Source organism: Triticum dicoccoides, chromosome 1B (genome assembly GCF_002162155.2).
Source record: "Triticum dicoccoides isolate Atlit2015 ecotype Zavitan chromosome 1B, WEW_v2.0, whole genome shotgun sequence".
Lineage (NCBI taxonomy): Eukaryota > Viridiplantae > Streptophyta > Magnoliopsida > Poales > Poaceae > Triticum > Triticum dicoccoides.
The window spans coordinates 710,390,358-710,408,307 of NC_041381.1; positions in this window are offsets into that span (position 1 = coordinate 710,390,358).

Consider the following 17,950-nt stretch of genomic DNA (forward strand, 5'->3'; position numbering starts at 1 on the left):
AATTCCTCCTTGAAGCCTGCTTCGACAATAAAATCATCGGATGGTCACTCACAAGCCCGTACATTGGCGTCCCTCGGCAATTTAACATCTTGCTCACGTATAGCAATTCTTGGCCCTTTCTTTGCCGAGGAACCACCTTGGTACATTCTTCTAAGCATATTTCTTTTTCTGAAAATTTCTAAAATTTTAGTAACTTCAAAATAGAAGTGAATAAAACTAAACAAGATTGATAGCAACTACTCCTACAAGTGCCTAGAGCCTATATCATGCATTGGAATGGCTTGGGACCTCATAAATTTAACATGCAAGCTCAAGAACATGGTCACCTATGCAGCAAAAATTTGCAATGAATAAAGCACTAGAACAAAAACTAATTGGACCAATGGAGGAGTCACATACCAAGCAACAATCTCCCAAAGCAGTTTTCTAAATGGAGCTTTGAGCTAAGAGATCGAAAATCGCAGCAAAACGAGCTAGAACTCGTGCTTGAGCTGGATGGGGATTTTTTTGGGTAGAAGATGAAGTGCGTGGGTGCTGGCATAAGTGGAGGGGGGCCACCAGGGGCCCACGAGACACGGGGGCGCGCCCTCCACTCCCGTGGCATGTGCTTGCCCCTCCTGCAGTGATTTCAGTGCCTAAAATCCTCAAATATTCCAGAAAAAACATACTAAATTTGCAGGGCATTTGGAGCACTTTTATTTTTGGACTATTTTTTAATGCACGGATAATTCAGAAAACAGACATATAGTACTATTTTTGCTTAATTTATTCTAACTAACAGAAAGTAAAAAGAGGGTACAGAAGGTTGTGCCTTCTAGTTTCATCCATCTCGTGATCATCAAGATGAATCCACTAACAAGGTTGATCAAGTCTTGTTAACAAACTCATTCCGAATAACACGGAACCAGAGAAATTTCGAATGACACTAAGTTACCTCAACGGGGATATGAAAATCCCCAACAATAATAATATCATACTTTTTCTTGATAGTAGGAAGAGGAAATTCAAAACCTCCAAAAATGATAGTTGGAACTTTTTCAATAGAATTGATGCTATGAACTTGAGATTGTTTCCTCGGAAAGTGTACTGTATGCTCATTACCATTAACATGAAAAGTGGCATCGCCTTTGTTGCAATCAATAACAGCCCCTACAGTATTAAGAAAAGGTATACCAAGGATAATAGACATACTATCGTCCTCGGGAATATCAAGAATAACAAAGTCCGTTAAGATAGTGACATTTGCAACCACAACAGGCACGTCCTCACAAATACCGACAGGTATAGGAGTTGATTTATCAGCCATTTGCAAAGATATTTTAGTAGGTGTCAACTTATTCAATTCAAGTCTACGATATAAAGAGAGAGGCATAACACTAACACCGGCTCCAAGATCACATAAAGCAGTTCTAACATAATTTCTTTTAATGGAGCATGGTATAGTTGGCACACCCGGATCTCCAAGTTTCTTTGGTATTTCACCCTTAAAAGTGTAATTAGCAAGCATGGTGGAAATTTCAGCTTCCGGTATCTTACTTTTATTTGTAATGATATCCTTCATACTTAGCATAAGGATTTACTTTGAGCATATCAGTTAAGCGCAAACGTAAGAAAATAGGTCTAATCATTTCGGCAAAGCGCTCAAAATCCTCATCATCCTTTGACTTCGATGGTTTAGGAGGAAAGGGCATGGGTTTCTGAACCCATGGTTCTCTTTCTTTACCGTGCTTCCTAGCAACAAAATCTCTCTTATCATAACATTGATTATTTGATTGTGGGTTCTCAAGATCAACAGCAGGTTCAATCTCTACATCATTGTTTTTGCTAGGTTGAGCATCAACATGAACATTATCATTAACATTATCACTAGGTTCATGTTCATCACCTGATTGAGTTTCAGCATCAGAAATAGAAATATCATTGGGATTCTCAGGTGTGTCTGCAGTAGGTTCACTAGAGGCATGCAAAGTTCTATCATCTTTCTTTTTCTTCTTTTTAGAAGAACTAGGTGCTTCTAAATTATTTCTCTGAGAATCTTGCTCGATTCTCTTAGGGTGGCCTTCAGGATACAAAGGTTCCTGAGTCATTCTACCAGTTCTAGTAGCCACTCTAACAACAAAGTCATTTTTATTATTCAATTCATCAAGCAAATCATTTTGATCTTTGAGTACTTGCTCAGCTTGAGTAGCAACCATAGAAGCATATTTGCTAACGAGGTGAAGTTCATCTTTAACTCTAGCTATATTATCGCCTACGCGTCCTATCTCGAAAGCATTATTGTTTAACTCTCTACCAACATAAGCATTAAACCTTTCTTGTCTAGACATAAAGTCATCAAATTCATCTAAGCATGGGCTATGAAATTTAGTAGAGGGAATTTCAACTTTATCATATCTATAGAGAGAATTTACCTTTACTACCTGTGTCGGGTTATCAAGACAATGTGGTTCTTCAGGCGGTATATTAAGACCATGTATTTCTTCAATAGGAGGTAAATTTTTAACATCTTCAGCTTTAATACCTTTTTCTTTCATTGATTTCTTTGCCTCTTGCATATCTTCAGGACTAAGAAATAAAACACCTCTCTTCTTCGGAGTGGGTTTAGGAATAGGCTCAGGAGTTGGCTCAATTGGTTCAGGAATTACTTCAGGAATTGGCTCAGGAAGAGTCCAATTATTTTCATTAGTCAACATATTATTCAATAGTATTTCAGCTTCGTCGACTGTTCTTTCCCTGAAAACACAACTAGCACAACTATCCACGTAGTCCTTGGAAGCATCGGTTAGTCCATTATAAAAGATATCAAGTATTTCATTTTTCTTAAGAGGATGATCAGGCAAAGCATTAAGTAACCGGAGAAGCCTCCCCCAAGCTTGTGGGAGACTCTCTTCTTTGATTTGCACAAAATTATATATTCCCCGCAAGGCAGCTTGTTTCTTGTGAGCAGGGAAATATTTAGTAGAGAAGTAATAAATCATATCCTGGGGACTACGCACACAACCAGGAACAAGAGAATTATACCAAGTCTTAGCATCACCCTTTAATGAGAACGGAAATATCTTAAGGATATAAAAATAGCGAGACTTCTCATCATTAGTAAACAGGGTAGCTATATCATTTAACTTGGTGAGATGTGCCACAAAAGTTTCAGATTCAAGGCCATAAAAAGGATCAGATTCAACTAAAGTAATAATTTCAGGATCAACAGAGAATTCATAATCCTTATCAGTAACACAGATAGGTGAAGTGCCAAAAGCAGGGTGAGGTTTCATTCTAGCATTAAGAGACTGCTGCTTCCATTTAGCTAATAATTTCTTAAGATCATATCTATCATTGCAAGCAAAGATTTCCCTAGCAGCTTCTTCATTCATAACATAACCCTTAGGAACAACATGTAATACATAATCGTTGGGAGAACCTTCATCATCACTATCATCAATAATAGGTTCTTCAGTAATTTCATTCCCCCTAACTCTAGCAAGTTGTTCATCAAGAAATTCACCTAATGGCAAAGTAGTATCAAGCATAGAAGTAGTTTCATCATGCATAGCAGAAGTGGCATCATCAATAACATGCGACATATCAGAATTCATAGCAGTAGCAGGTTTAGGTGTCGCAAGCCTACTAATAACAGAAGGAGAATCTAGTGCAGAGCTAGATGGCAGTTCCTTACCTCCCCTCGTAGTTGAGGGCAAAATCTTGGTTTTAGCGTCTTTCAAGTTCTTCATAGTGATCAACGGATATAAATCCCAAGTAACTCAGAAAATAGACCTATGCTCCCCGGCAACGGCGCCAGAAATTAGTCTTGATAACCCACAAGTGTAGGGGATCGCAACAGCTTTCGAGGGTAAAGTATTCAACCCAAATTTATTGATTCGACACAAGGGGAGCCAAAGAATATTCTTGAGTATTAGCAGTTGAGTTTTCAATTCAACCACACCTGGATAACTTAGTATCTGCAGCAAAGTATTTAGTAGCAAAAGTGGTATGATAATGAAGGTAACGGTGGCAAAAGTAAAGATAAATGTTTTTGGGTTTTTGTAGTAGTTGTAACAGTAGCAACGGAAAAGTAAATAAGCGAAGAACAATATGTGAAAAGCTCGTAGGCAATGGATCAGTGATGGATAATTATGCCGGATATGATTCCTCATGCAATAGCTATAACATAGGATGACATAGAACTAGCTCCAATTCATCAATGTAATGTAGGCATGTATTCCATAAATAGTCATACGTGCTTATGGAAAAGAACTTGCATGACATCTTTTGTCCTACCCTCCCGTGGAAGCTGGGTCCTAGTGGAAACTTATGGATATTAAGGCCTCCTTTTAATAGAGAACCGGAACAAAGCATTAGCACATAGTGAATACATGAACTCCTCAAACTACGGTCATCACCGAGAAGTATCCCGATTATTGTCACTTCGGGGTTGTCGGATCATAACACATAATAGGTGACTATAGACTTGCAAGATAGGATCAAGAACACACATATATTCATGAAAACATAATAGGTTCAGATCTGAAATCATGGCACTCGGGCCCTAGTGACAAGCATTAAGCATAGCAAAGTCATAGCAACATCAATCTCAGAACATAGTGGATACTAGGGATCAAACCCTAACAAAACTAACTTGATTACACGGCAAATCTCATCCAACCCATCACCATCCAGCAAGCCTACGATGGAATTACTCACGCACGGTGGTGAGCATCATGAAATTGGTGATGGAGGATGGTTGATGATGACGACGGCGACGAATCCCCCTCTCCGGAGCCCCGAACGGACTCCAGATCAGCCCTCCCGAGAGAGATTAGGGCTTGGCGGCGGCTCCGTGTCGTCAAACGCGATGAAACTTTCTCCCTGATTTTTTTTCTCCCCAAACGTGAATATATGGAGTTGGAGTTGAGGTCGGTAGAGGTCTACGAGGCCCACGAGATAGGAGGCCGCGCCCTAGGGGGGCGCCCCCCTATCTTGTGGACAGCTTGTGGGCCCCCTGGTGTTGATTCTTTCGCCAAAAATTCTTATTAATTCCAAAAAGTGCCTCCGTGGTTTTCCAGGACATTCCGAGAACTTTTCTTTTCTACACATAAAACAACATCATGGCAGTTCTGCTGAAAGCAGCGTCAGTCCGGGTTAGTTTCATTCAAATCATGCAAGTTAGAGTCCAAAACAAGGGCAAAAGTGTTTGGAAAATTAGATACATTGGAGACGTATCACTTCACCCTTTTATTTCTTTCAGGTCCCTATCTTCTCGAGGCTCTTCCGATAACCTGATCATCGGACCCATCACGAGACAGAAACACCAAGGTGCCAAGAAGCTTTGACGTGCGAGGGAATCCCCAGGTGGTCTCTGATAACGATCGCTATACCTGTTTTACATACCCACACGCAGCTCGCTCTTGGTTAGGACATGTCAAATAGTCCTATTTTTCTTATCGCACTACTTGTATACATATGCCTTGACGTATCATTTAAATAAACAATGGAAAATAATGTACAGCGTCACCTTATTATTACATTTCTTCTCCTTTTTCCTTGACTGTTTATTTATTACAAATTGCACCCGTACACTCTGGTATGTTCAGTTCGCCAGGGGCTTCAGTGTACCCCATAACACGGCAAGAAAGCCCGAACACTTTCGACAATGCGGCAACCCGAACTTATAGCATTATATGCATCAGCTCTGAATCATGTCTTGGGTCAATAGTTGGGTTGCCCGGCTCCCATGTTTTGCTGCCTTACGTTTCGCTATACCGGCTAAGGTGGCGCAGGCAGAACTACTGCGATTGTGTCCCAGTTCTTCCGGACGAGCACCTCAGTAGAGAAAGCCGAAAACTGACTGTCATGATGCGGCGAGAGCTGGTCGCTGTTCGAGAGGTTTCAAATCCTTAATGATTTTTTCCGCTTTGGGCGAGGAATCGGCCTTTGTCCGATTTAGGCATGTATAGCGCCCCAAGTTCGGCCTTCCGAATACCATGGGCTACGCCAAAATTTAAAATTATAGAACTTCTATGGCTAAGTGAGCGTGATAAAGCTGTATAGTCCGATTTCCTTGTTCGTTGCGCTAAACACCTCCTTAAAGGACCAAAAGTTTGGATAAAGAGTGTTTAGATTTATCCCGAACACCCTTGTACTACTTACATGGGGTAGAAGCCGACGACCGGCCAACTCTCAGATTTAATAAACGGCCGCACAGAAGGTAAAATTTTAAATCAACAAGTGTTATATTGCGCAAATGAACTTGTTTCATATTACAGGATAAAATGAGTACATTCACTCAAAGATTACATCCTTAGCACATTGCTCTGCCACAAGGCAGGAGCCCTTCAGGACACTATCATAATATTTTTCGGGCCGGCGGTGCTCCTTGCCCTTTGGTGGCCCTTCGGTCATCAGCTTCTCGGCATCCATCTTCGCCCAGTGCACTTTTGCACGGGCGAAGGCCATACGCACACCTTCAATGCAAACTGACCGCTTTATGACTTCAAGCCGCGGGCAGGCATTCACAAGATACTTCACGAGGCCGAAGTAGCTGCTGGGCATAGGCTCGGCAGGCCACAGCCGGATTATGAGGTCCTTCATGGCCAGTTCGGCTGCCTTGTGCAGTTCGACCAGTTGCTTCAGCTGGTGGCTCAAGGGCATCGGATGTTCTGTCCCAAGATACTGAGACCAGAACAACTTCTCCGTCGAGCTCCCTTCTTCGGCTCGGTAGAACTCTGCGGCATCAGATATGCTGCATGGTAGATCTGCGAACGCTCCTGGAGAGCTCCAAATTTGGGTAAGTAAAAGGAAAGTCTCCTTCACATGCTTGCTTTGCATAATGAATGCCTTACCCGCCGCAATCTTCTTGACCGCCTGAATCTCCTGGAGGGCTTTTTGGGCTTTGGCTTTGGCGTCTTGCATGCTCTGGAGGGCCTTAGCAAGCTCGGACTCTTGAGTATTAGAGTCACGCTCCAAGGACTCGTATTTCTGGACGAAATCCTGGAGCTCTTGCTGGACCTTGTTGACCCGGGCCTCTTGCTTCTCGCGCTCGGCACGTTCCTTGGCCGCTTTGTCTTTAGCCTCGGTTAGCGCCTTCTTAAGGGCCGCCACTTTGGTCGTGGCCCCTATTAAAATTCATGACGCTTTGCTACCTCTTGAGCTTGCGTTGGTTTTCCTCGAAGAGGAGAGGGTGATGCAGCGATAGTAGCGTAAGTATTTCCCTCAGTTTTTGAGAACCAAGGTATCAATCCAGTAGGAGGCTCCTCAAAAGTCCCGCGCACCTACACAAACAAACTGAGAACTCGCAACCAACACAATAAAGGGGTTGTCAATCCCTTCACGGCCACTTGCGAAAGTGAGATCTAATAAAGATAGTATGATAAGATAAATATATTTTTGGTATTTTATAATATAGATGCAAAAAGTAAAGATGCAAATAAAAGTAGATTGAAAGCAAATATGATAAGAGATAGACCTGGGGGGCATAGGTTTCACTAGTGGCATCTCTCAAGATAGCATAAGTATTACGGTGGGTGAACAAGTTACTGTCGAGCAATTGATAGAAAAGCGCATAGTTATGAGATTATCTAGGCATGATCATGTATATAGGCATCACGTCCATAACAAGTAGACCGACTCTTGCCTGCATCTACTACTATTACTCCACACATCGACCGACTCCTGCCTGCATCTAGAGTATTAAATTCATAAGAACAGAGTAACGCATTAAGCAAGATGACATGATGTAGAGGGATAAACTCAAGCAATATGATATAAACCCCATCTTGTTATCCTCGATGGCAACAATACAATACGTGCCTTGCAACCCTTTCTGTCACTGGGTAAGGACACCGCAAGATTGAACCCAAAGCTAAGCACTTCTCCCATGGCAAGAAAGGTCAATCTAGTAGGCCAAACCAAACTGATAATTCGAAGAGACTTGCAAAGATAACTCAATCATACATTAAAGAATTCAGAGAAGATTCAAATATTGTTCATAGATAAACTTGATCATAAACCCACAATTCATCGGATCTCGACAAACACACCACAAAAAGAGTTTACATCGAATAGATCTCCACAAGAGAGGGGGAGAACATTGTATTGAGATCCAAAAAGAGAGAAGAAGCCATCTAGCTAATAACTATGGACCCGTAGGTCTGTGGTAAACTACTCACAACTCATCGGAGGGGCAAGGATGTTGATGTAGAGGCCCTCCATGGTCGATTCCCCCTCCGACAGAGTGCCGGCAAAGGCTCCAAGATGAGATCTCGCGGATACAGAAGGTTACGGTGGTGGAAATTGTGTTTCGTCCTGCTCCTGGATGTTTTCGGGGTACGTAGGTATATATAGGAGGAAGAAGTACGTCGGTGGCCGCCCGAGGGGCCCACGAGACAGGGGGCGCACCCTATAAGGGGGGTGCCCTCCTATCTCGTGGGAGCCTCGGCAGCTTCTTGGCTTGCACTCCAAGTCCTCTGGATCACGTTCGTTCCAAAAATCACGCTCCCGAAGGTTTCATTCCGTTTGGACTCCGTTTGATATTCCTTTTCTTTGAAATACTGAAATAGGCAAAAAAAACAGCAATATGGGCTGGGCCTCCGGTTAGTAGGTTAGTCCCAAAAATGATATAAATGTGTAAAATAAAGCCCATAAACATCCAAAAGGGGTAATATAATAGCATGGAACAATCAAAAATTATAGATACGTTGGAGACGTATCAAGCATCCCCAAGCTTAATTCCTGCTCGTCCTCGAGTAGGTAAATGATAAAAAGAGAATTTTTGATGTGGAATGCTACCTAGCATAATTCATAATGTAATTTTCTTTATTGTGGCATGAATATTCAGATCCAAATGATTCAAAATAAAAGTTCATATTGATAAAAGAAATAGTAATACTTCAAGCATACTAATCAAAGTAATCATGTCTTCTCAAAATAACATGGCAAAAGAAAGTTCATCCCTACAAAATCATATAGTTAGGCTATGCTTCATTTTCGTCACACAAAGATGTTCCCAACTTCTATACCCCCGATGACAAGCCAAGCAATTGTTTCATACTTAAATAATCTCAAACTTTTTCAACCTTCATGCAATACATGAGCGTGAGCCATGGATATAGCACTATGGGTGGAATAGAATATGATGATGGGGATTGTGTGGAGAAGACAAAAAAAGGAGAAATTCTCACATTGACGAGGATAATAAACGGGCTATGGAGATGCCCATCAATTGATGTCAACATGAGGAGTAGTGATTGCCATGCAACGAATGCACTAGAGCTATAAATGAATGCTCAACAAAAGAAAACTAGTGGGTGTGCATCCAACTTGCTTGCTTACGAAGACCTAGGGCATTTGAGGAAGCCCATCGTAGGAATATACAAGCCAAGTTCTATAATGTAAAATTCCCACTAGTATGAAAAGACAACTTATGAGACTCACTATATGAAAAACATGGCGCTACTTTGAAGCACAATATATGAAACTCGGTACATGAAGAACAAGGTGCTACTTTGAAGCACAAGTGTGGAAAAAGAGATAGTAACATTGCCCTTTTTATTTTTTTTATTTTTTTTCTTTTTTTGGGCCTTTCTTTTTTTTATTTTTGGCCTTTCTTTTTTTTCTTTTTTTTTCTTTGGGCAATGTTCTAATAATGATGATCATCACACTTCTATTGATTACAACATAAGAACTACAACTCGAAACTAGAACAAGATATGACTATATGAATGCCTCCGGCGGTGTACCGGGATGGTGCAATGAATCAAGAGTGACATGTATGAAAAATAATGCATGGTGGCTTTGCCACAAATACGATGTCAACTACATGATCATGCAATGGCAATATGACAAAAGTAAAGTATGTCATGATAATGATGAACGGAACGGTGGAAAGTTGCATGGCAATATATCTCGGAATGGCTATGGAAATGCCATAATAGGTAGGTATGGTGGCTGTTTTGAGGAAGATATAGGGAGGTTTATGTGTGATGGAGCGTATCCTATCACGGGGTTTGGATGCACCGGCGAAGTTTGCACCAACTCTCAAGGTGAGAAAGGGCACTGCACGGTACCGAAGAGGCTAGCAAAGGCGGAAAGGTAAAAGTGTGTATAATCCATGGACTCAACATTAGTTAAAAGAACGCATATACTTATTGCAAAAATTTAGAAGTCATCAAAAACCAAGTACTATGCGCATGCTCCTAGGGGGATAGATTGGTAGGAAAAGACCATCGCTCGTCCCCGACCGCCACTCATAAGGATGCACAAGCCAGGTACACTTCATGTTTCAAAATTGTTACACAACTTTAACCATACGTGCATGCTACGGGACTTGCTAACTTCAACACAAGCATTCTTTAAATTCATAATCACCCAACTAGCATGACTTTAATACCACTACCTCCATATCTCAAAACAATTATCAAGTATCAAATTGATCATAGCATCCAATTCAATTCCTATGATAGTTTTTATTATACCCAACTTGGATGCCTACCATTCTAGGACCAATTTTATAACCATAGCAATACCATGCTGTTCTAAAAGACTCTCAAAATAATATAAGTGAAGCATGAGAGACTAGTAATTTATACAAAAATAAATCACCACCATGCTATAAAAGATATAAGTGAAGCATGAGAGACTAGTAATTTCTATAAAAATAAATCACCACCGTGCTCTAAAAGATATAAGTGAAGCACTAGAGCAAAAACTATCAAGCTCAAAAGATATAAGTGAAGCATATAGAGTATTCTAGCAAATTCTAATCAAATAGGCTTCTCCCAAAAGGTGTGTACAGCAAGGATGATTGTGATAAACTAAAAAGCAAAGACTAATATAATACACGACGCTCCAAGCAAAATACATATCATGTGGCGAATAAAAATATAGCTCCAAGTAAAGTTACCAATGAACGAAGACGAAAGAGGGGATGCCTTCCCGGGGCATCCCCAAGCTTAGGCTTTTGGCTATTCTTGAATATCTTGGGGTGCCTTGGGCATCCCCAAGCTTAGGCTCTTGCCACCCTTTATTCCAAAGTCCATAAAAGCTTTACCCAAAACTAGAAAACTTCACAACACAAAACTCAACAGGAAATCTTATAAGCTCCGTTAGTGAAAGAAAACAAAACAACCACATAAGGTACTGTAATGAACTCATTATTTATTTATTTTGGTGTTAAACCTACTGTATTCCAACTTCTCTATGGTTTATAAACTATTTTACTAGCCATAGATGCATCAAAATAAGCAAACAACACACGAAAAACAGAATCTGTCAAAAACAGAACAGTCTGTAGCAATCTGTAACTAACGCAAACTTCTGGAACTCTAAAAATCCTACAAAAATAGGAAGTCCTGTACAATTTGTTTATTGAACGTAAGCAAAAAAATCAACGCAAAATCACGTTCCTGTGATTTAATAAAATTATATTCGTGCGTGCAAAGTTTCTGTTTTTCAGCAAAATCAAATCAACTATCATCGTAGGTTATCCTATAGGTTCTACTTGGCACGAACACTAATTAGAAGATAAAAACACATCTAAACAGAAGGTAGATGCAAGATTTATTACTAAACAGGAGCAAAAACAAAAACATAAAGAAAATTGGGTTGCCTCCCAACTAGCGCTATCGTTTAACGCCCTAGCTAGGCATAAAAGCAAAGATAGATCTAACGAGTGCCCTCTTTGGCACTAAATTCATAAGTAGCACGCATGATAGATTCATAAGGTAATTTGAATTTATTTCTTGGAAAGTGCTCCATGCCTTTCTTTAATTGAAATTGGAATCTAATATTCCCTTCCTTCATATCAATAATCGCACCAATCGTTCTAAGGAAAGGTCTACCAAGAATAATAGGGCAAGAAAGATTGCAATCTATATCAAGAACGATAAAATCCACGGGCACCAAATTTCTATTTGCAACAATAAGAACATCATTGATCCTTCCCATTGGCTTTTTAATGGAGGAATCCGCAAGGTGCAAACTTAAAGAGCAATCATCAAGATCATGGAAACCTAGAATATCACATAAAGTTTTTAGAATCATGGAAACACTAGCACCCAAATCACACAAAGCAAAACACTCATAATATTTAGTCCATATCTTTATAGTAGGTTCCCACTCATCATTAAGTTTTCTAGGTATAGAAATTTCCAAATTAAGTTTTTCATCAGAAGATTGCATCAAGGCATCAACGATATGTTTGGTAAAAGCTTTATTTTGACTATAAGCATGAGGAGAATTAACAACGGATTGCAACAAGGAAATACAACCTTTTAAAGAACAATTATCATAATCAAATTCCTTGAAATCCGAGATAGTAGGTTCAATGTTATTGGAAGTTGAGGACTCTCCAATCTCACTTTTACCAAATTTAGCATCAAGATCTAAAGACTCCCAATTCTTGGGACGCCTTCTAGGCAAAGTTGATTCATCATCAGTCCCATAATTATCAAAATTCATATTGCAAAACATAGATCTGATAGTAGATGCATCAATAACTTTAAGATCCTCATCATTATTTTCATCTAACTTTTCTGGTTTAGCGGCCATCTTATTGACTAAGGTGGCTTGCTTATCAGAAATTTTGGCTATAACATTTTCGAGACGGGTAATTTGAGCATTAACACCATAAAATTCTTTATTCATATCATCAAGCTCTTTGTTCATAAACCCCAAAAAAACTTTTTGTTCCTTAAGCTCTTTTCTAAAAAAATTATTATGCTCAAATTGCATATTCATAAAGCTTCTAATATTTGATTCAATCTCTTCCATCCTTCTGAGAAGGTGGTCAGGACCCTTAGGCGAAGCCATAAGGACAAACAGGCACACAAGCAAGCAGAAAAAGGCAAGCGAAAAAGAGAGGAGGAGATTGGGAAAGAGAGGGCGAATAAAACGGCAAGGGTGAAGTGGGGGAGAGGAAAACGAGAGGCAAATGGCAAATAATGTAAATGCGAGGGAGATGGGTTTGTGATGGGTACTTAGTATGTCTTGACTTGAGCGAAGACCTCCCCGGCAACGGTGCCAGAAATCCTTCTTGCTACGTCTTGAGCTTGCGTTGGTTTTCCTCGAAGAGGAGAGGGTGATGCAGCGATAGTAGCGTAAGTATTTCCCTCAGTTTTTGAGAACCAAGGTATCAATCTAGTAGGAGGCTCCTCAAAAGTCCCGCACACCTACAAAAACAAACTTAGAACTCGCAACCAACGCAATAAAGGGGTTGTCAATCCCTTCACGGCCACTTGCAAAAGTGAGATCTAATAAAGATAGTATGATAAGATAAATATATTTTTAGTATTTTATAATATAGATGCAAAAAGTAAATATGCAAATAAAAGTAGATTGAAAGCAAATATGATAAGAGATAGACCCGGGGGCCATAGGTTTCACTAGTGGCTTCACTCAAGATAGCATAAGTATTACGGTGGGTGAACAAATTACTGTCGAGCAATTAATAGAAAAGCGCATAGTTATGAGATTATCTAGGCATGATCATGTATATAGGCATCACGTCCATAACAAGTAGACCGACTCCTGCCTGCATCTACTACTATTACTCCACACATCGACCGACTCCTGCCAGCATCTAGAGTATTAAGTTCATAAGAACAGAGTAATGCATTAAGCAAGATGACATGATGTAGAGGGATAAACTCAAGCAATATGATATAAACCCCATCTTGTTATCCTCGATGGCAACAATACAATACGTGGCTTGCAACCCTTTCTGTCACTGGATAAGGACACCGCAAGATTGAACCCAAAGCTAAGCACTTCTCCCATGGCAAGAAAGGTCAATCTAGTAGGCCAAACCAAACTGATAATTCAAAGAGACTTGCAAAGATAACTCAATCATACATAAAAGAATTCAGAGAAGATTCAAATATTGTTCATAGATAAACTTGATCATAAACCCACAATTCATCGGATCTCAACAAACACACCGCAAAAAGAGTTTACATCGAATAGATCTCCACAAGAGAGGGGGAGAACATTGTATTGAGATCCAAAAATAGAGAATAAGCCATCTAGCTAATAACTATGGACTCGTAGGTCTGTGGTAAACTACTCACAACTCATCGGAGGGGCAAGGATGTTGATGTAGAGGCCCTCCATGGTCGATTCCCCCTCCGGCAGAGTGCCGGCGAAGGCTCCAAGATGAGATCTCGCGGATACAGAAGGTTACGGTGGTGGAAATTGTGTTTCGTCCTGCTCCTAGATGTTTTCGGGGTACGTAGGTATATATAGGAGGAAGAAGTACGTCGGTGGCCGCCCGAGGGGCCCACAAGATAGGAGGCACGCCCTACAGGGGGGGCGCGCCCTCCTATCTTGTGGGAGCCTCGGCAGCTTCTTGGCTTGCACTCCAAGTCCTCTAGATCACGTTCGTTCCAAAAATCACGCTCCTGAAGGTTTCATTCCGTTTGGACTCTGTTTGATATTCCTTTTCTTCGAAATACTGAAATAGGCAAAAAAAACAGCAATATGGGTTGGGCCTCCGGTTAGTAGGTTAGTCCCAAAAATGATATAAATGTGTAAAATAAAGCCCATAAACATCCAAAAAGGATAATATAATAGCATGGAACAATCAAAAATTGTAGATACGTTGGAGACGTATCACGCTTCTATTAGCAGAAACCATTTTTCCTTTATAAATATACAGACGGGGTGTTGTGTACCTTTGTTTTCCTCGAGCTGCCTCTTCACGAGGCCGAGCTCTCCCTCGGTCCGCTCCAGGTCCCGCTTCAGCCCGGAGAACTCCGCAGTACGAGCGGCAGCGGCCAGCAGCGACGCCTGCTTATTCACATAGACATCTTCTATTAGACTCATGTGAATGTTATTTTGATCCTCTGTTCGGCCTTTCTTTCCGAACACCAAATAGAGCATCAGGGGCTACTGGCTATACTGTGATATCTTCTAACAATTTTATTACTTACCACAAAGCCTGTTAGGAGGCTAGCGCAGGCTTCGGTCAATCCGCCTTTGGCGGATCGGACCTTCTCAATCACCGTACTCATAATGGTACGGTGTTCTTCATCAATGTAAGCGCCATGAAGCGCTTTCAGCAAGTTTTCTGATGCATCTGGATGGACAGAGGTCATCGGTACAGGCGGCTCGCTGGGGGTTCTGGAGCCGTATCCGGCTGGGGGCCAAACTGGTTGCGGCCGTCGTTATCAGAGTCCATGGGGGTCTTCCCCCCCCCCCCATGCGCCTGGTGACTAGGATTTCGTCTGGGGGCGTCTCCAGAACTGTCTCCCCTTGGCCCGGTATCCTTTCAGACAACACCTCGGTGTCATCCGCGGGCCTGGGGGAGGAGGCTGTCGGGAGTGAATCGTTGTTCATCGCCGACGGGCCCAGAGACCCCTCCGAGGAGGATACCTCGATGTGGGATTTGTCCAGACTGCATATGCATGTTCGGCATGATAAGAAGCAATAAAACAAAACATACTGGAAGTATTATAGTGTCCGGATACTTACGACTTAGCCAGGGGCTTGTCCCTGGGCTCCCACTCCTCGCTGTTGTAGGTGGCTATGGTGGAATGGTCCAGAAGGAAGGTTTTGCCCTTCTTGGACTCCTCGGCCTCCCTAGACGGGGCATCCTTTCTCTTCTTCCCCCCTCCCCCCCCCCCCCGGTTGAGGGGGGAGGGATTTCCTCTTCCTCCTTCTCGTCTATGTTGGAGGAGTGCGCCTTGGTGTCTTCGGACGTCACGTCTGATGCAACCTTGCGCCGGAGACCTTTCCTGGTCCCCGCGGCCTTCTTCTTGGCCTTCTTCTCTGGCACCTCATAGGGTGCCGGAAACAACATCTTCGTTAGAAGAGACGATTCTGGATCTTCAGGTAGCGGAGCCGGACAGTAAATCCGCTCCGCTATCGATACCCAGTCCTGATTAAATCAGCATGGAGGCTTAGTTTCCTCCCGCGGATGTGCTGGTGAAAGGCACATCTTGCAAAATATAAAAAAGCACCAGATGGGCTTGGCGTTTCGTGCTGAGTCCGCGATCTTCGATTATGGGAGGAGGGACCTCGTTGGCCTTGAAGAGCGCCTTCCAGACGTCTTCGTGCGTCGTGCCGAAGAGCTCTTGCAGCATCTGGTGTTCGGCCGGGTCGAACTCCCACAGATTGTAAGCCTGTCTCTGACACGGAAGGATCCGGTGGATGAGCATGACCTGGACCACGTTGACAAGCTTGATTTTCTTGCCTATCATATTTTTGACGCAGGTCTGGAGTCCGGCCAGCTCCACCGCTGAGCCCCAAGCTAAGCCCTTCTCTTTCCAGGAGGTGAGCCGCATGGGGACGCCGGATCGAAATTCGGGGGTCGCCGCCCAGTTGGTGTCGCGCGGCTCGGTGATGTAGAACCACCCCGATTGACACCCCTTCACAGTCTCCACGAAGGAGCCCTCGGGCCAGGTGACATTGGGCATCTTGCCCACCATGGCGCCCCCGCACTCCGCTTGCTGGCCGCCCACCACCTTTGGCTTCACGTTGAAGGTCTTCAGCCATAGGCCGAAGTGGGGCGTGATGTGGAGGAAGGCCTCGCACACGACGATGAACGCCGAGATGTTGAGGATGAAGTTGGGGGTCAGGTCATGGAAGTCCAGCCCGTAGTAGAACATAAGTCCGCGGACAAATGGGTGGAGGGGGAATCCCAGTCCACGGACGAAGTGAGAAAGGAATACTACCCTTTCCTGGGGTTTCGGGGTAGGGACGATCTGCCCTTCGGCCGGAAGCCGATGCGCAATGTTCGCGGGCAGGTATCCGGCCTCCCGAAGCTTCGTGATGTCTCCCTCCATAACGGAGGAGGCCATCCACTTGCCTCCCGCTCCGGACATGCTTGGAATGGCTTTGTGGAGAAGGTGAAAACTTGGCCGATGGAGCTCGAGAATGGATGAGCAGAGGAAGAAGAAGGCATGGGTGAAAAGGGGGAATCCTTATCTCTTTATAAAGGCGGTAAAACCATACGCATCCCCACTTGCCCTGGAAACTCGCTTATTCCCAAGCACCGTGTTGATGGCGCGGTTGGGTTACCCATTGTCGGTGTCAAAACCGGCGGATCTCGGGTAGGGGTCCCGATCTGTGCATCAAGGCTGATGGTAACAAGAAGTAAGGGACACAGATGTTTACCCAGGTTCGGGCCCTCTCGATGGAGGTAAAACCCTACTTCCTGCTTGATTAATATTTATGATATGGGTAGTACAAGAGTAGATCTACCACGAGATCGTAGAGGCTAAACCCTAGGAGCTAGCCTATGATGGTATGATTGTAATTGTGATCGGCCTTCTAAGGACCAACCTCTCCGGTTTATATAGACACCGGAGAGGGCTAGGGTTTACATTGAGTCGGTTACAAGGAAGGAAATATAATATCTGGATCGCCAAGCTTGCCTCCCACGCAAAGGAGAGTCCCATCCGGGCACGGGCCGAAGTCTTGAGTCTTGTATCTTCACGCTTCAATAGTCACATTGTACACAGTCCGGCTGTTCGGATACCCCCTTATCCAGGACTCCCTCAGTAGCCCCTCAACCAGGCTTCAATGACGATGAGTCCGGCGTGCAGTATTGTCTTCGGCATTGCAAGGCGGGTTCCTTCTCTGAATACTCCAAAGTACCTATTACGACGAATTATGTCCGATCCCCAATCAATGTTGTGCTCCTCGGCTTCAGCGCCTTAGTAATGACCATCTCCACGTGTCAAGCGAATGCAAGGAGTCAAGGTATTTTTGCATTTTCCATCCTCGATCCTCCGGGCCAACCGTCTATTTGAAGGGACAGGGATTCTCAGATCCAAACCTCACTCTCCTCCCTCGAGCTAGCATCCTAGAGCGCTTCGCGAAAAGCCATTCCAACATGGCCGGCCGTCACAACTCTTCTACTTGCCCTCCTCGCTCTAAGTCGGGGGATTGGGGAGAGTGCTCAGTTCCTCACAGTCGTTTGGTGAAGTTATAAACTCAAGGGTTTCTCCACCGGCATTCA